This window comes from Bubalus bubalis, chromosome 4 (assembly GCF_019923935.1).
Source record: "Bubalus bubalis isolate 160015118507 breed Murrah chromosome 4, NDDB_SH_1, whole genome shotgun sequence".
NCBI lineage: Eukaryota > Metazoa > Chordata > Mammalia > Artiodactyla > Bovidae > Bubalus > Bubalus bubalis.
This window is the reverse complement of record NC_059160.1, coordinates 31291089-31307401: the sequence shown is the minus strand read 5'-3', so window position 1 is coordinate 31307401 and position 16313 is coordinate 31291089.

Sequence of the window (16313 nt, the reverse complement as noted above, 5' to 3'; positions counted from 1 at the left end):
ATGGTATATGAATTAAATGAGAAAATGTAAAACTTAAAGCACAATGCTTGAGTCTAATAGTATTTTAGTGCTTACTCTTATAAGTGATTTCAGTTCAGTTCAGTTCAGTCGCTCAGTCATGTCCAACTCTGCAACCCTATGAAATGCAGCATGCCAGGCCTCCCTGTCCACCAATTCCCAGAGCTTACTCAAACTCTTGTCCATTGAGTCGATGATGCCATCCAACCATCTCATCCTCTGTTGTCCCCTTCTACCTTCAATCTTCCCTAGCATCAGGGTCTTTTCAAATGAGTCAGCTCTTTGCATCAGGTGGCCAATGTGATTTGCATATATATAACATATATATAATATATGTGATTTACGTATATATTAACTCATTTAAGTCATCCTAAGCTGGCTTAAAACTCAACATTCAAAAAAACGAAGATTATGGCATCAGGTCCCATCACTTCATGGCAAATAGATGGGGAAAAAATAGGAACAGTGACAGACTTGTTGGGGTGCAAAATCACTATGGACAGTGACTACAGCCATGAAATTAGAAGATGCTTGCTCCTTGGAAGAAAAGCTATGACAAACCTAGGCAGCGCGTTAAAAAGCAGAGACCTTAGCTTGCCAACATAGGTCCGTCTAGTCAAAGGTATGGTTTTTCCGGTCGTCATGTACAGATGTCAATTGGACCATAAAGACAGCTGAGCCGAGAAGAATTGATGCTTTTGAACTGTGGTGTTGGAGAAGACTCTTGAGTCCCTTGGACTGAAAGGAGATCCAACCAGTCCATCCTAAAGGAAATCAGTCCTAAATACTCTGGAAGGACTGATGCTGAAGCTGAAGCTCTGATACTTTGGCCACCTGATGTGAAGAATCTGACTCACTTGAAAAGACCCTGATACTAGGAAAGATTGAAGGCAGGAGGAGAAGAGGATGACAGAGGATGAGATGGTTGGATGGCATCACTGACTCGATGGACATGAGTTTGAGTAAGCTCTAGGAGTTGGTGATGGACAGGGATGCATGGTGTGCTGCAATCCATGAGATTGCAAAGAGTTGGGCACGACTGAGCAACTGAACTGAGCCATAATGTAGTGTTTCTGCACCTTGGCACTATGATTTGGGTCTGGAATATTCTGTATTGTGGGAAGGTCCCTGGTAGCTCATTCGGTAAAGAATCTGCCTGCAGTGCAAGAGACCCGGTTCGATCGCTGGGTCAGGAAAATTCCCTGGAGAAGGAAATGGCAAACCACTCCAGTATCCTTGCCTGGAAGATCCCATGGACAGAAAGCCTGGTGGGCTGCAGTCCATGGGTTGTAAAGAGTAGGGCATGAATGAGCAACTAACACACAGTGCATCACAGGATGTTTGCTAGCATCTGTGGCATCTACCCTCTTGATGCCAGTTACATACCCCTCTCCCCAGTTTTGTCAACCCAAAATGTCTGCAGACATGTTAAATTTCTCCTGGGAGCAAAATCACCCCCGGTTGAGAACCACTGCTCTAAAGTATTTGAATCCTCATTTTACAGATAAAACTGAAACACACACAGAGAGTCACACAGCTGCTAAGTAGTGAAAAGTTATTGCTGAACCACAAAAGACGCCAGGATTCTTGGCCTCTGGAGAAGAATTCACGCCGGGGCCAGAGAAGAGGCTTGATTGCTCAGAGCTTTGTGTAATAGAGTTTTATTACAGTATAAAAGGGATAGAGAAAGCTTCTGACATAAACATCAGAAGGGGGCAGAAAGAGTACCCCCTCGCTAGTATTAGCAATGCAGTTATATACTTTTTAATTACTTATTCAGTTCAGTTGCTCAGTCGTGTCCGATTCTGCAACCCCAAGAAGCACAGCACACCAGGCCTTTCTGTCCATCAGCAACTCCCGGAGTCTACTCAAACTCATGTCCATCAAGTTGGTGATACCATCCAGCCATCTCATCCTCTGTCGTCCTCCTCTCATCCTGCCTCCAATCCCTCCCAGCATCAAGATCTTTTCCAATGAATCAACACTTCGCATGAGGTAGCCAAAGTATTGGAGTTTCAGCTTCAGCATCAGTCCTTCCAATGAACACCCAGGACTGATCTCCTTTAGGATGGACTGGTTGGACCTCCTTGCAGCCCAAGGGACTCTCAAGAGTCTTCTCCAACACCACAGTTCAAAAGCATCAATTCTTTGGCCCTCAGCTTTCTTCACAGTCCAACTCTCACATCCATACATGACCAGTGGAAAAACCATAGCCTTGACTAGACAGACCTTTGTTGGCAAAGTAATGTCTCTGTTTCTTAATATGCTATCTAGGTCATAACTTTCCTTCCAAGGAATAAACATCTTTTAATCTCATGGCTGCAATCGCCATCTGGAGTGATTCTGGAGCCCCCAAAAATAAAGTCTGACCCTGTTTCCACTGTTTCCCCATCTATTTCCCATGAAGTGATGGGACCAGATGCCATGATCTTAGTTTTCTGAATGTTGAGCTTTAAGCCAACTTTTTCACTCTCCTCTTTCACTTTCATCTAGAGGCTTTTGAGTTCCTCTTCACTTTCTGCCATAAGGGTGGTGTCATCTGCATATCTGAGGTGATTGATATTTCTCCCTGCAATCTTGATTCCAGCTTGTGCTTCTTCCAGCCCAGCGTTTCTCATGATGTACTCTGCATAGAAGTTAAATAAGCAGGGTGACAATATACAGCCTTGACGTACTCCTTTTCCTATTTGGAACCAGTCTGTTGTTCCATGTCCAGTTCTAACTGTTGCTTCCTGACCTGCATACAGATTTCTCAAGAGGCAGGTCAGGTGGTCTGGTATTCCCATCTCTTTCAGAATTTTCCACAGTTTAGTGTGATCCACACAGTCAAAGGCTTTGGCATAGTCAATAAAGCAGAAATAGATGTTTTTCTGGAACTCTCTTGCTTTTTCAATGATCCAGCAGATGTTGGCAATTTGATCTCTGGTTCCTCTGCCTTTTTGAAAACCAGCTTGAACATCTGCAAGTTCACAGTTCATGTATTGCTGAAGCCTGGCTTGGAGAATTTTGAGCATTACTTTACTAGCGTGTGAGATGAGTGCAATTGTGTGGTAGTTTAAGCAATCTTTGGCATTGCCTTTCTTTGGGATTGGAATGAAAACTGACCTTTTCCAGTCCTGTGGCCACTGCTGAGTTTTCCAAATTTGCTGGCATATTGAGTGCAGCACTTTCACAGCATCATCTTTCAGGATTTGAAATAGCTCAACTGGAATTCCATCACCTCCACTAGCTTTGTTCATAGTGATGCTTCCTAAGGCCCACTTGACTTCACATTCCAGGATGTCTGGCTCTAGGTGAGTGATCACACCATCGTGATTATCTTGGTCGTGAAACTCTTTTTTGTACAGTTCTGTGTATTCTTCCCACCTCTTCTTAATATCTTCTGCTTCTGTTAGGTCCATACCATTTCTGTCCTTTATTGAGCCCATCTTTGCATGAAATGTTCCCTTGGTATCTCTAATTTTCTTGAAGAGATCTCTAATTTTTTTGAAGAGAAATCTAGAGATCTCTTGATTTCCCATTCTGTTGTTTTCCTCTAATTCTTTGCATTGATCTCTGAGGAAGTCTTTTTTATCTCTCCTTGCTATTCTTTGGAACTCTGCATTCAAATGGGAATATCTTTCCTTTTCTCCTTTGCTTTTCACTTCTCTTCTTTTCACAGCCATTTGTAAGGCCTCCTCAAACAGCCATTTTGCTTTTTTGCATTTCTTTTTCATGGGTATGGTCTTGATCCCTGTCTCCTGTACAATGTCACGAACCTCATTCCATAGTTCAACAGGCACTCTATCAGATCTAGTCCCTTAAATCTATTTCTCACTTCCACTGTAAAATTATAAGGGATTAGATTTAGGTCATACCAGAATGGTCTAGTGGTTTCCCCTACTTTCTTCAATTTAAATCTGAATTTGGCAATAAGGAGTTCATGATCTGAGCCACAGTCAGGTCCTGGTCTTGTTTTTGCTGACTGTATAGAGCTTCTCCATCTTTGGCTGCAAGGAATATAATCAATCTGATTTCAGTGTTGAGCATCTGGTAATGTCCATCTGTAGAGTCTTCTCTTGTGTTGTTGGAAGAGGGTTTTGTTATGACCAGTGCATTCTCTTGGCAAAACTCTATTAGCCTTTGCCCTGCTTCATTCCGTACTCCAAGGCCAAATTTGCCTGTTACTCCAGGTGTTTCTTGACTTCCTACTTTTGCATTCCATTCCCCTATAATGAAAAGGATATTTTGGGGGGGGGTGTTAGTTCTAAAAGGTCTTGTAGGTCTTCATAGAACCGTTCAACTTTAGCTTCTTCAGCATTACTGGTTGGTGTTGTGAGAGAGCATCAGAGGGCAGACACACTGAAACCATAATCACAGAAAACTAGCCAATCTGATGACATGAACCACAGCTTGTTTAACTTAATGAAACTAAGCCATGCCATGTGGGGCCACCCAAGACGGGCAGATCATGGTGGAGAGGGCTGACAGAATGTGGTCCACTGGAGAAGGGAATGGCAAACCACTTCAGCATTCTTGCCTTGAGAACCCCATGAACAGTATGAAAATGCAAAATGATAAGATACTGAAAGAGGAACTCCCCAGGTCAGTAGATGCCCAATATGCTACTGGAGATCAGTGGAGAAATAACTCCAGAAAGAGTGAAGGGATGGAGCCAAAGCAAAAACAATACTCAGTTGTGGATGTGACTGGTGATAGAAGCAAGGTCCGATACTGTAAAGAGCAATATTGCACAAGAACCTGGAATGTTAGGTCCATGAATCAAGGCAAATTGGAAGTGGTTAAACAGGAGATGGCAAGAGTGAACGTTGACATTTTAGGAATCAGCAACTAAAATGGACTGGAATGGGTGAATTTAACTCAGATGACCATTGTATCTACTACTGTGGGCAGGAATTCCTTAGAAGAAATGGAGTAGCCATCATGGTCAACAAAAGACTCCGAAATGCAGTACTTGGATGCAATCTCAAAAACGACAGAATGATCTCTTAATTACTTATTACAGTGAATCAAAAGAATGTCATTTCAGTTTTCAGTTCAGTCGCTCAGTCGTGTCCGACTCTTTGCGACCCCATGAATCGCAGCATGCCAGGCCTCCCTGTCCATCACCAACTCCCGGAGTTCACTCAGACTCATGTCCATCGAGTCAGTGTCAGGAGGTTGTAAAGACCTTACTAGACCCACTCCCATAATTTACATTTTAAGATAATAGGATTAGCCAGAAGGTTTTTTCCAGAAACTGTCCTCAAGCAGGATACATTATTGTTATATAATCCTAAGGAATGCAGAGGAAAAAAAAATGTTTGTCCTTTCCTCCTTGAGAATTCCAGACTCCTCTCTCCTTAGGGATCCCCGGACTTCTTACCAACCTGCTTAGGAATTGACTCTCTCAGTAGCAGAGTTGAGGTTCAACCTAAGCACCACAGCTTCTTAATCTGTCCTGTGCTACTATTGATGTAAATATTAACACTTATTGTTACATTTTTGTATCTTTAACATAAAATAATGTCAAAATCATTGTTTCATTAAATGTTCCAGCATACTATGAGGATGTTCCTTTTTTTTTTCTTTAATTTGGTGTAATATATTTATCGATTTGCATGTGTTCACTATTCTTGCATCCTAGGGATAACTCCAACTTACACTGTCTTTTTTTGTTTTTGTTTTTGTTTTTTACTTTCAACATTAACATTTTATTATGCAGGGACATCAAATGTCACTTATAATTTACATATATTTGAAGAAATTAACAGGTTATATGTGTCTGTACCTGGCTCAAGATACCAACCTTGAATTATACCAGAATTTTTACAGAAAGGGAGTCTAAACCACAGGTACTAAGTATACTTCTCAGGTCACATTTTTTAAATGATTCAATTTTTAAATGACTCAATCTGCTGAACAGAACAGGATACTGTATGTACCATTTTGCAATAACCTATAAAGGAAAAGAAACTGAAAAATACATACCTGAATTACTATGCCATATGAAGCTCAACGCAGTACTGTAAATCAACCATACTTCAGTTTTTAAAAATGACAATCTTAGGATGATAATCATATCTAGCTAGATGTAAGGAAAAAGGTTATTTTAATTTGTAATTCATTGTTCCAATTTATTTGTGAATACTAAATTTACAACAAGCCAATGGTTCCCAAGCTTGCATTTCATAGACCAGTTTAAAATTTTTTAAACTTCATTGGGGATAGAAATGAGTCTTTGTGTGGAGGGAGATCTGGGGCCTCAACATACCCAGATAAAGACATGGAGGGAAAAAAGACCATGTATTCTTACCATTATACAGAAGAATAGATATTTTAATGCCAAAAGAAGAAAAACATTGCAATCAAATTTATCAGCTGTCCTGAACCATGAGCAGAAAAGCAAAACCCTTGCTCTGGAGGAGCCAAGAGCTGGAAGAAGTCTGGGTCTTTGGAGTTCATGGAGCTGCTCTTCTGGCTACAGACTGCCTGCTTCCAACTTGCTTTTGCCTGAGGAGGAAACAGACGCCTGTTGCTGTTATTTTGGGTGTGTATCTCAGCAGCCAAATTTAATTTAGTAACACATTCTGTAAGACTTTATTGGGAAAATTACCATAAGGCAAAGCACCTGCTAGCAAATAACTTTTTAAAAATTTATTTATTTATTCTGGCAGCCCTGGGTCTTCGTTGCTAAGTGTGGGCTTTCTCCACTTGCAGCGGGCAGGGACTACTCTCTAGCTGCAGTGCGTGGGCTTCTCATTGTTGTGGATTCTCTTGTTGTGGAGCATGGGCTCTAGGCCCGTGGCCATCAGTATTTGGGGCGCAGGGGCCCAGCTGCCCCGAGGCATGTGGAATCTTCCCAGAGCAGGGGTCAAACCCATGTCCCCTGAATCAGCAGGTGGAACCACAATCACTGGACCACCAGGAAAGTCCAGAAAATAACCTTGTATCTAATGAAGGAGATAGATATGAATGATAAATAGCAAAACAAAGTACAGTAAAATCAAGAAAAAAAATTGAGTCTTCACTCGTGCAGTTGGAGCTCTTTGGTTGTTTCTATGGGGAAATGAAAAATGGAATTGCAAAGATTCCTTAGGGATAGAGCAGATCACCAGTGAGCTCCTGACTGGTTAATATATAGACTCAGAAAGACCCTGATGCTGGGAAAGATTGAAGGCAGGAGGAGAAGGTGACGACAGAAGATGAGATGGTTGGATGGCATCACCGACTCAATGGACATGAGTTTGAGTAAACTCCAGGAGTTGGTGATGGACAGGGAGGCCTGGCGTGCTGCAGTCCATGGGGTTGCAAAGAGTCAGACACTGAGCAACTGAACTGACCTAAACTGATTCCACAGGTCAGTATCCAAAATGCAAAACTCATGGACTGTTTGGGACTGACATTGGTAACTTACCCAAAAAGCTAATTTTGTCTCATATAATATTAAGGTCGGAAATGACCTTGGCTCAAGCATTTCTAGAGCCACTGAGACCCATGTGCTAATCTGATTTACCTAAATGTGACCAAACTAGTTTATGGAACTGATCTATCAGTTAGTGATCTTTCAAACTAGCTAAAACAAAACAAAACAAAACAAAAAAGAGGGATGATTTATTGGTGCACCCAAATGAAAAGCGTAGAAGTGGAACTGACATTAAGCAAGATTATATTCAGGAACAAAAAAATGTTACCAGAATATTCAAGGTTTTCTCCAACCCTCTAACTTTTCTCTCCTTGGTCTATGTGTTTGCTTTTGAGGTTCTGTGTGGTGTAAAAGTTCAGTCTCACGTAATCCCCTAATGAGATCTAGTTGGAAACTACCCTACTGCTTTCCTAGAAACTTCAGGAAATATCTCATTGTATCCTACTCTCACTGAGTCAAATGCACATCCCTGGACCTATCTCCATGGCCTAGAAGATGCTGTGCTCACACTGACTTCGTTTTTCTGGAGCCAAAGCCCATGAAAGCTGAGAGTGGTAGAGGGAAGTGTCTGAGAAGAGATTTAAGATATTCTTACCAGACATTGGGGGAAAATAGATGGTAAATGATGAAAACAATAGATGTCAAATCTCAACACCTAATCTGTGATCTTTTCCAACACCCTATTTTATTGCCTAGTATTACTGTCCTCCAATAGCTAGCGTGGGCTTCCCAGGTGACACTTGCTGTAAAGAATCACCAGTGCAGGAGACGTAAGAGACGTGGGTTCGATCCCTGGGTCGGGAAGATCTCCTGGAGGAGGAAATGGCAACCCGCTCCTGTATTCTTGTCTGGAAAATTCCATGGGCAGAGGAGCCTGGTGTGCTAGAATCCATGGGGTCACAAAGAGTCAGATATGACTGAGCGACTAAGCAGCAATGGCCAAGGTAAGAAGTGCTTTCAGTTATATCTGGATTCTGCCTTAGTGAAGGTTTTTTTGTTTTGGTTTGGGGTTTTTTTTTTAGGTCAATTGCAGATCTTATAAGGGGAAACTACGACATTTTCCACTGTAATGTCTGACTCAACCCGGTTTCTATTTTTACTGGAGCTCCCACATAGAAACACTAGTGAGTACTTAAGAAAACTGAAAAATCAAAGGAAAGTAGGAATTCTGCACTGTTTTGGAGCAAACAGGTCTATGAATAAAATTAAGGCAAAAATTAAAAGAAGAAGCCATACAACACTAACTTAGCCAAGAAACAAATGTTTATTGAGTGTTTATTTAGCATAAGTAGCTTCTAGCTGGCATGGTGAAAGTCAAAAGACAAAGTCCACGTCTAAGGGAAATAAAACATATAGTAGTGTAGTAATTTGTGTGTTTAGTATAGTACACAGAAAATTACACTTGGGTCCAAATGTCACACTTGCAGAGGGAGTCATAGTTCTTACTCAAATCCATGTGATCACAATGTCATATTCTTCCATTTAAGTTGTAGTGAATAAGGACATAAATGTAGGAAATGAGTCCCCCAAATTGTCAAAACCTACACATGTACATTATTATGATAAAACCACAGTACAGTGGTAAAACCCCAAGCGCCATGACAGTTCTTAAAAGTAAATCTCAGTGGATTAAGAGATACTTTATGGAGATGATTTAGATAATAAGATTTAGATAAGTGGAAAAGATTATGAATAATCAACAGCATAACTGGAAAAATGTTATATACATGCCCCACACCCTAAAACATGATAATCTATAAATGAATCAAAGATTTAAATGCAGAAAAAAAAATGCATGTTCTAAAAGAAAATAGTACATTCCTTTATTACCTTGGCTTCGGAGGATCTTTCTAATTAAGTCTCCAAATCTAGAGTCATTAAATAAAATATTGGTCCAATTCAACCACAGAGAAAAAGAAAAACCTGCTTGGAAATACAATGCAAACAAAGTTAAAAAACAACAACATGCTGGGGGAAAATATCAACTAAAATCTCAGGCAAAGGGTTAATATCTCTAATGTATGTGGACTTCTTAGAAATTGATTTTTTAAATGCCATAGGAAAAGAATCAAAGATGAGCATGAACTGTTCACAAAAAATAAAGAAAATTACTATGAAATATGTGAAAAAAATTGTCAGCTTCATTTAAGAAGTTCAGGTGAAGGACTTCCCTGGTGGTCCAGTGGTTAAGAATCAGCCCTCCAATGCAGGGGATGCAGGTTCGAGCCCTTGTCAGGGAATTAAGATCCCGCATACCCCAGGGCAACTAAGCCTGAGCACTGCGGCGAGAGTCTGAGCACTCTAGAGCTGGTACTCCGTAACAAGTTAAGGCTCCCCCACAAGGCTTGACTAGAGAAAGCTGGTGCACCACAACGAAGACCCAGAACAGCCAAACTTTTTTTTTTAAAGAAGTGCAGGTTAAAAGTAAACTGATATACCACTTTTCACCTATGAGGAAAAATCCCAATGTTTGCTCACACTCTGTAATAATAACATGCCTATAGGGTGGGGAAGTGGAACTCATATACTGCTGGAAGGAGCATGAATTGATATAATACTTATGAAGGGCAATTGAGCAACGTCAATCAGGTTGTGAAAGCGAATGACTTTGATTCAGAAGGTCTGGTTTTGAAACTTAATCCTGCTTGTTAGCACAAGGACACAATGCATGTGTTAGTTTAGTCAGGCAACATTGTCTATAATAGCAAAAGATGGAAAACAATTGAAGTATCTATCAGTGGAAGACTGTTAAAGTATATCATTTCACTCCATGGAATATTACTCTATTGTGCAAATGAATCAGCATCCTGTCCACATATCAATACAAGAAGATGGATTGATAGGTGAAAATAGCTTGCAGAAAAATGGAGGGAACAAAAGGCCATATTTGATATTGAGTACATGTACATTGAGAATAAGGGAGAGAGATAAGTTAGGAGTGTGGGATTAACATAAACACACTGCTATATATAAAACTGGTAAACAACAAGGACCTACTGTATAGCACAGGGAACTGTACTCAATATGTTGCAATAACCTAAAATGGAAAATAATCTGGAAAAGAATACATATAATTGAAACACTTTGCTGTACAGTTAGGACTAAAGCAGCCTTTTTCAGTGTTTATTTATTTGGCTGCCTCCGGTCCTGGCTGTGGCACGGGGCATCTTTCACGGCAGTGAATGGACTCTGTGGTTGTGGTGCACACTCAGTAGTGGGGGCTCCCAGGCTTAGTTTCTCCATGGCGTGCGGGTTCTTAGTTCCCCAACCAGGGATCGAACCTGTGTCCCCCGCATTGCAGGGTGGATTCTTAACCACTGAACCACTAGGGAAGTCCCAACATTGTAAATTAACTATACTTCAATTTTTTAAAAAGCTGTAAGGTTATAAAAAATATCCTATGTATCTTTACAGTTAACTGGTAATGATTGTGGACGGGAAGAGGGGCTGTGGTAAGACCTGGGCATATGAAAGAGCATTTTAGGGTATAATTTTTATACTTTTATGGCTTTTGAACCAGATGAATGTATTGTTGATTAAAGTGAATTAAAGTTTTTTAAATAAAAAATTGTTAAAAATGGTTTCAATGTAAAAAAAATACAGCAAAGACATTAAAATCTTCAGAAATTTTTATACATTAATTTTGTCTTATGTTTTCATCTTTTCTCCAGCCTCCTACACTGTGGGAAAATAGCAAGAATAAGACCATCTTTTTGTAAAACTTTTAATTTTGTATTAGGGTGTAGTCAATTACAATTGGAGAAGGAAATGGCAACTCACTCCGGTACTTTTTCCTGGAAAATTCCATGGATGGAGGAGCCTGGTAGGCTACAGTCCATGGGGTGGAAAACAGTCAGACACAACTGAGCGACTTCAATGTCAATGTAGTCAATTAACAAAAAATGTTGTGATAGTCTCAAGGAAACAGTGAAGGGACTCAACCATACAGATACATGGATCCATTCTCTCCCAAACCCTCCTCCCACCCAGGCCGCCACGTAACTTGAGCAGAGTTCCATGTGCTATACCGTAGGTCCCTGTTGGTTCTCCATTTTAAATAAAGCAGTGTGTACATGTCCATCCCAAGCTCTCTAACTATCCATTCCCCTATCTCTCCCCCCAGCAAGCATAAACTCAAAGAACAATATAATCTTTTATGAAGTGTTCTTTACAAACATTCTGAGGTCTCTAGTGATTTTTTTTTTTTTAAATAATGTTCTTGCCTAGATCATAAAGTTAAACAACCCATGACACTCAGGTCATTAGATTGTAAGAGCTATTTGCTATTGTTTATAAAAGTCAGAGTTCACAAAGCTTTTTCTAGATTTACCAATTTTCTTTGGGAAATTTTTGAGATTCTATAGAACATAAGGTATTTTCATTGTAAGACAAGTTATAAGCAGTCTTATAAGACAAATTCTGTGTCTCCTTTCAAGCCCATGGAACAGGCTCATTTTGAATAGACACTGTTTTTCAGAGTCTAGCATTGAGACCCTTGTTTTCTTATTTCTAGATTAATAGAAGCTAATGGTTAAAGAATCACCATTCTCTTTAAATATTCGGTATTACTTTATCTATGCTCAGATAATAAAGAACAAATTTTATCATCCTAAGTTAATAGATTTAACTGAATGATATGGAGGAAAAATGAATTCTAACATCCTAGAAGACAGATTTAATTTAATTTGAAACAACCAAGAAATTTTACTAGAGATCAGAGAAATAAAACATATATGTGTATATTGATATGACATTTTTATGTTTAGCCTAAGGCATATAACACTACTCGTGTGTTCAAATGTTACACTTCCAAAGCCATGGATCTTCTACTTCAAATCCACATGATGAGATTATTCTGAGATAAATCTGGTTTGGGGTGAAAACAGCTTTCTAAGAAATATAGAAAATACTGAGGTTTTTAGAAGGGTTAAATACACAGAGAGTTTTCCTTCCAAGGGAAAAAAATTCAAACAGAAGGTGATGACAACTCACTTTTCACGTTATCTCTTGTTTATTCTACTGGATGGTATTTGGCCGCCTGCATTACCAAACACTCAAGGTTGCTGGGCACGTCCTCTTAGCCATGAGGAACTAGCTAGCTGGCTGAAGATTATGACACCCACCTGATACCAGGCAGCTGGTGCTTTCAATTCTTGTTAAAGACGTACGTGGTCATTTCTAATCAATTACATAATTCTAGAACAATGCACAGGATATTTTTAACGGTAGACAAAAATAACACACATATATTAGCCAAGGGCTTTACAAGGAAGCATCATGAGCTTATTTAAAATTTAAAGATTTATTATATTTTGTTTCTAGCTCTAAAAATAATGTGAAGGAGGGGAGATGGGAGAGGGAAAAAAAGTGTGCTAAAAAATTTGTGCAAAAAGCTTTACACGAGCAGGATGAATGTTAGTTCACTTGTATATTTACAGGACAGATTTTTAGTTTAAAAGGCCTATTTTATACATAAATATTATATCTATGTCCATTCCATACAGATACATAAAAGACATGTATGTTTTCTCTGTATGTTAATTTTGGACACCTTGCAAACTCAGTAATATAATTACATCTCAGCTTTAAATTCAATTCTGTTCAGTTCAGTCGCTCAGTCGAGTCCGACTCTTTGGACCCCATGGACTGCAGCAAGTCAGGTTTGCCTGTCCATCACCAACTCCTGGAGCTTGCTCAAACTCATTTTAAATTAGATGCCTATTAAATGGTTTCCTCCATGTTTCAACCCATACACTAGTCAGATCTTTAAAATTTTAATAGTAATAATGTCTTTGAATATTCTAAAGTGTTTTAAAGAGAAAAAAAATCTGCTAAGAAATTGGTTTTGCTTTTTATTTTGTAAGCATCAAGAATGGAATGAGAGATGATGTCTTGTTTTATGTGGACATATTAAAGGCTAAATTATACTGCAAGGAATTTTGTCTATGATAGTAGCCAGTTTTCACTTTAGTCCTGAATATCCTTTATCCTCATTCTTATTTTTTTTTCAATCCTACTTCAGAATTGTGCTACCTTCACACTATTATATGGATCATTATAAGTCATGTGAAATATTGTCTAAAAAATGTATACTTTAAATAAGTCAAACTATACAAAGAACAGTAACAAGCAAAATCTTCAGACTTTTATTGACTGTCATGTTCCAGACATTATGCTAGGGGCTGAGAATTTAAGGGTTTTTAGAAAACAGCACAATTCTGCCTTTAACCATCTTATAAGAGAAGAAATAGAGGCAAACAGGAAGTTGCTATAAAATACAATGTGACAAAGTAGCCAGGGATACACAGGGCATTAAAGAAACAGCTGGACCAAGGCTTTCTGAAGCTCCACTTTCCTAAGGTTTCCTTAGATATTCTTCCTTAAGGGATATCTTGAGGTCATTTAGAGGTGCTGGCTGGGGGCCCAGAATGAGCAGCCCTCAGACTATTCCTGGCAAAGGGGACAGTAACTGCCCAGGGAGAGAATCAGGTCTGGGGGTTTTGAAATGCAGCCTAATAGCCCTGGAGCATCAGATTCTAGGTTCTGTGTGTTAGATGGTGAGGCTGGGGCAGGTGAGGGAAGGTGGCTATTTCATAGAGATTCCAGTACTAAAAGTGGCCACAAAACACAGGCCATCACAAAATCGACAGTGAGTGCTGACATTGTGGAGCCCGGTACCAAGGTCACAAGACAAAAGTCTCCAGCATTGACTGAGCCCCATAACAACTGTTGCCATGAGCCTCCTGATCTAAACCGGTCAGTTCCCTGACTTTAGCACCCTGACAAATCACTTACTGCCACCCTTCCAGCAGGCATATTCTTTGTCTTGAGGCTATAAAAATTAGCTACCAGCTCTTGAAAAGTGTGGATTTTCCCTTGAGCCAGCCCACTGTTCTAATGGCGTCTCCTGCTCTAATAAACCCTATTATCCTCTCATTCTGCTCATGTCTGAAAATTTTTTTCCAACCCATGCATGGACCACAATAGGCATTATTTAGACGCTGAAAAATTATGGACTTTGGGCCTTATCGGGTTTATGAATAATGTATCTGTTAAACTAAATAAAGATATTCATTGATTTACATGTATTTTTATAAAGAAAAATGATCTCTTTCCTCTTCTTCCTCCATTCCTTAACCTGAGAATGGACTGCAAGTACACACAGAGACCCCAGACTCAAGTGAGAAACATGTCATTTCCAAAGGAAGGATTTTCTAAGGAAGGTAGAGCTCCTGGTTCTTACCAAGTACTAATTCTTCCAATTCCCTTGTGTTGCCAGTAGTGGCTTAAAAAGATGGCTGCATCTCTGCATTGTCCTTTCCCCGCCTCTTTTCCTCGTTCCCTTAATCCATTCCGCATCGTCTATATTTTCCCTATTATTTTTTAAATTGTGCCATTTCAACATTTCACTCATACTTGATAACTGAAACTTTCCTGATTTTGCTTCTAGAAAGTGCCTAAATATGAAAAAATCAGCCTAGGCCTCCCTCCAGAAACAGATTTATACATTCATGAATCTAACCATTAATTTCAAATGAGTACTAACTTCCCTTGTGATTCAGCTGGTAAAGAAATCCACCTGCAATGTGGGAGACCTGGGTTCGATCCCTGGGTTGGGAAGATCCTCTGGAGAAAGGAATGGCTACCCACTCCAGTATTCTGGCCTGGAGAATTCCATGGACTGTGTAGTCCACAGGATTACAGAGTTGGACAGGACTGAGCACCTTTCAGTTACTGAGTACCAGGCAATGTAACAGGCACTGCAGAAGGAGTGGAAAACCACAGACATGAGCCTAGTGGACAAAAAAAATGCCGCTCAAATAATTACACAGTTAGACATATTGAATGTATACTTACAAACTGTACGGAGAAGGCAATGGCACTCCACTCCAGTATTCTTGCCTGGAAAATCCCATAGATGGAGGAGCCTGGTGGGCTGCAGTCCATGGGGTCGCTAAGAGTGGGACATGACTGAGCCACTTCACTTTCACTTTTCACTTTCCTGCATTGGAGAAGGAAATGGCAACCCACTCCAGTGTTCTTGCCTGGAGAATCCCAGGGACAGGGGAGCCTGGTGGGCTGCCGTCTATGGAGTCGCACAGAGTCAGACACAACTGAAGCGACTTAGCACCAGTACATATTATGAGGAAAACGTGTCTTGCTTCAGGGAACCATAGAGGGCTTCCCTCTGGGACAGTTACACTTGATCTGAAGGGGAAAGATTTGAGGAGCATTGTAGGCAGAGAGCAAAGTATGTACAACCAAGACTTGGGCAGAAAGAACCATGATCTATTTAAGAAACTGAAAGAAAGCCAGTGAGGAGGGGGCTCAAAGGGAAAAAAAAAAGGGATAAAAAAGAAGCTGCGTAAGTACACAAGAGCTAGATTCTGGAAGAACTTATAAGTCGGGCTTCTGATCAGAATATGTAGCCTAAGAACTTGAAGGGAATTGAGAGTTCTGAGTTTGAGTGTGACTTGATCCAATTTTCACTTTTCAAAAAAAAAAAAAAAACACCAAACAAACAGCACAACACTTTAGTTGTCAAGTGGCAAGAGTGAATCCTGGAAACAATTACAAGAGATGACTGTAACTTAGACTAGGGTAGCTCAGTTGGTAAAGAATCTGCCTGCAATGCAGGAGACCTGGGTTGGGAAGATCCCCTGGAGTAGGGAAAGGCTACTCACTCCAGTATTCTGGCCTGGAGAATTCCATGGACAGTATAGTCCATGAGGTCACAGAGAGTTGGACATGACTGAGCGACTTTCACTTTCACTTAGACTAGGATGGTGATGGCAGAGAAGCTGGAGAATTTTGGAGATTTTTACCAGGCTGCATTGACAAGGGCTTAAGAAGAACAAGCAGAGCAGCTTCTAGAGCCAGACCTCCTGAT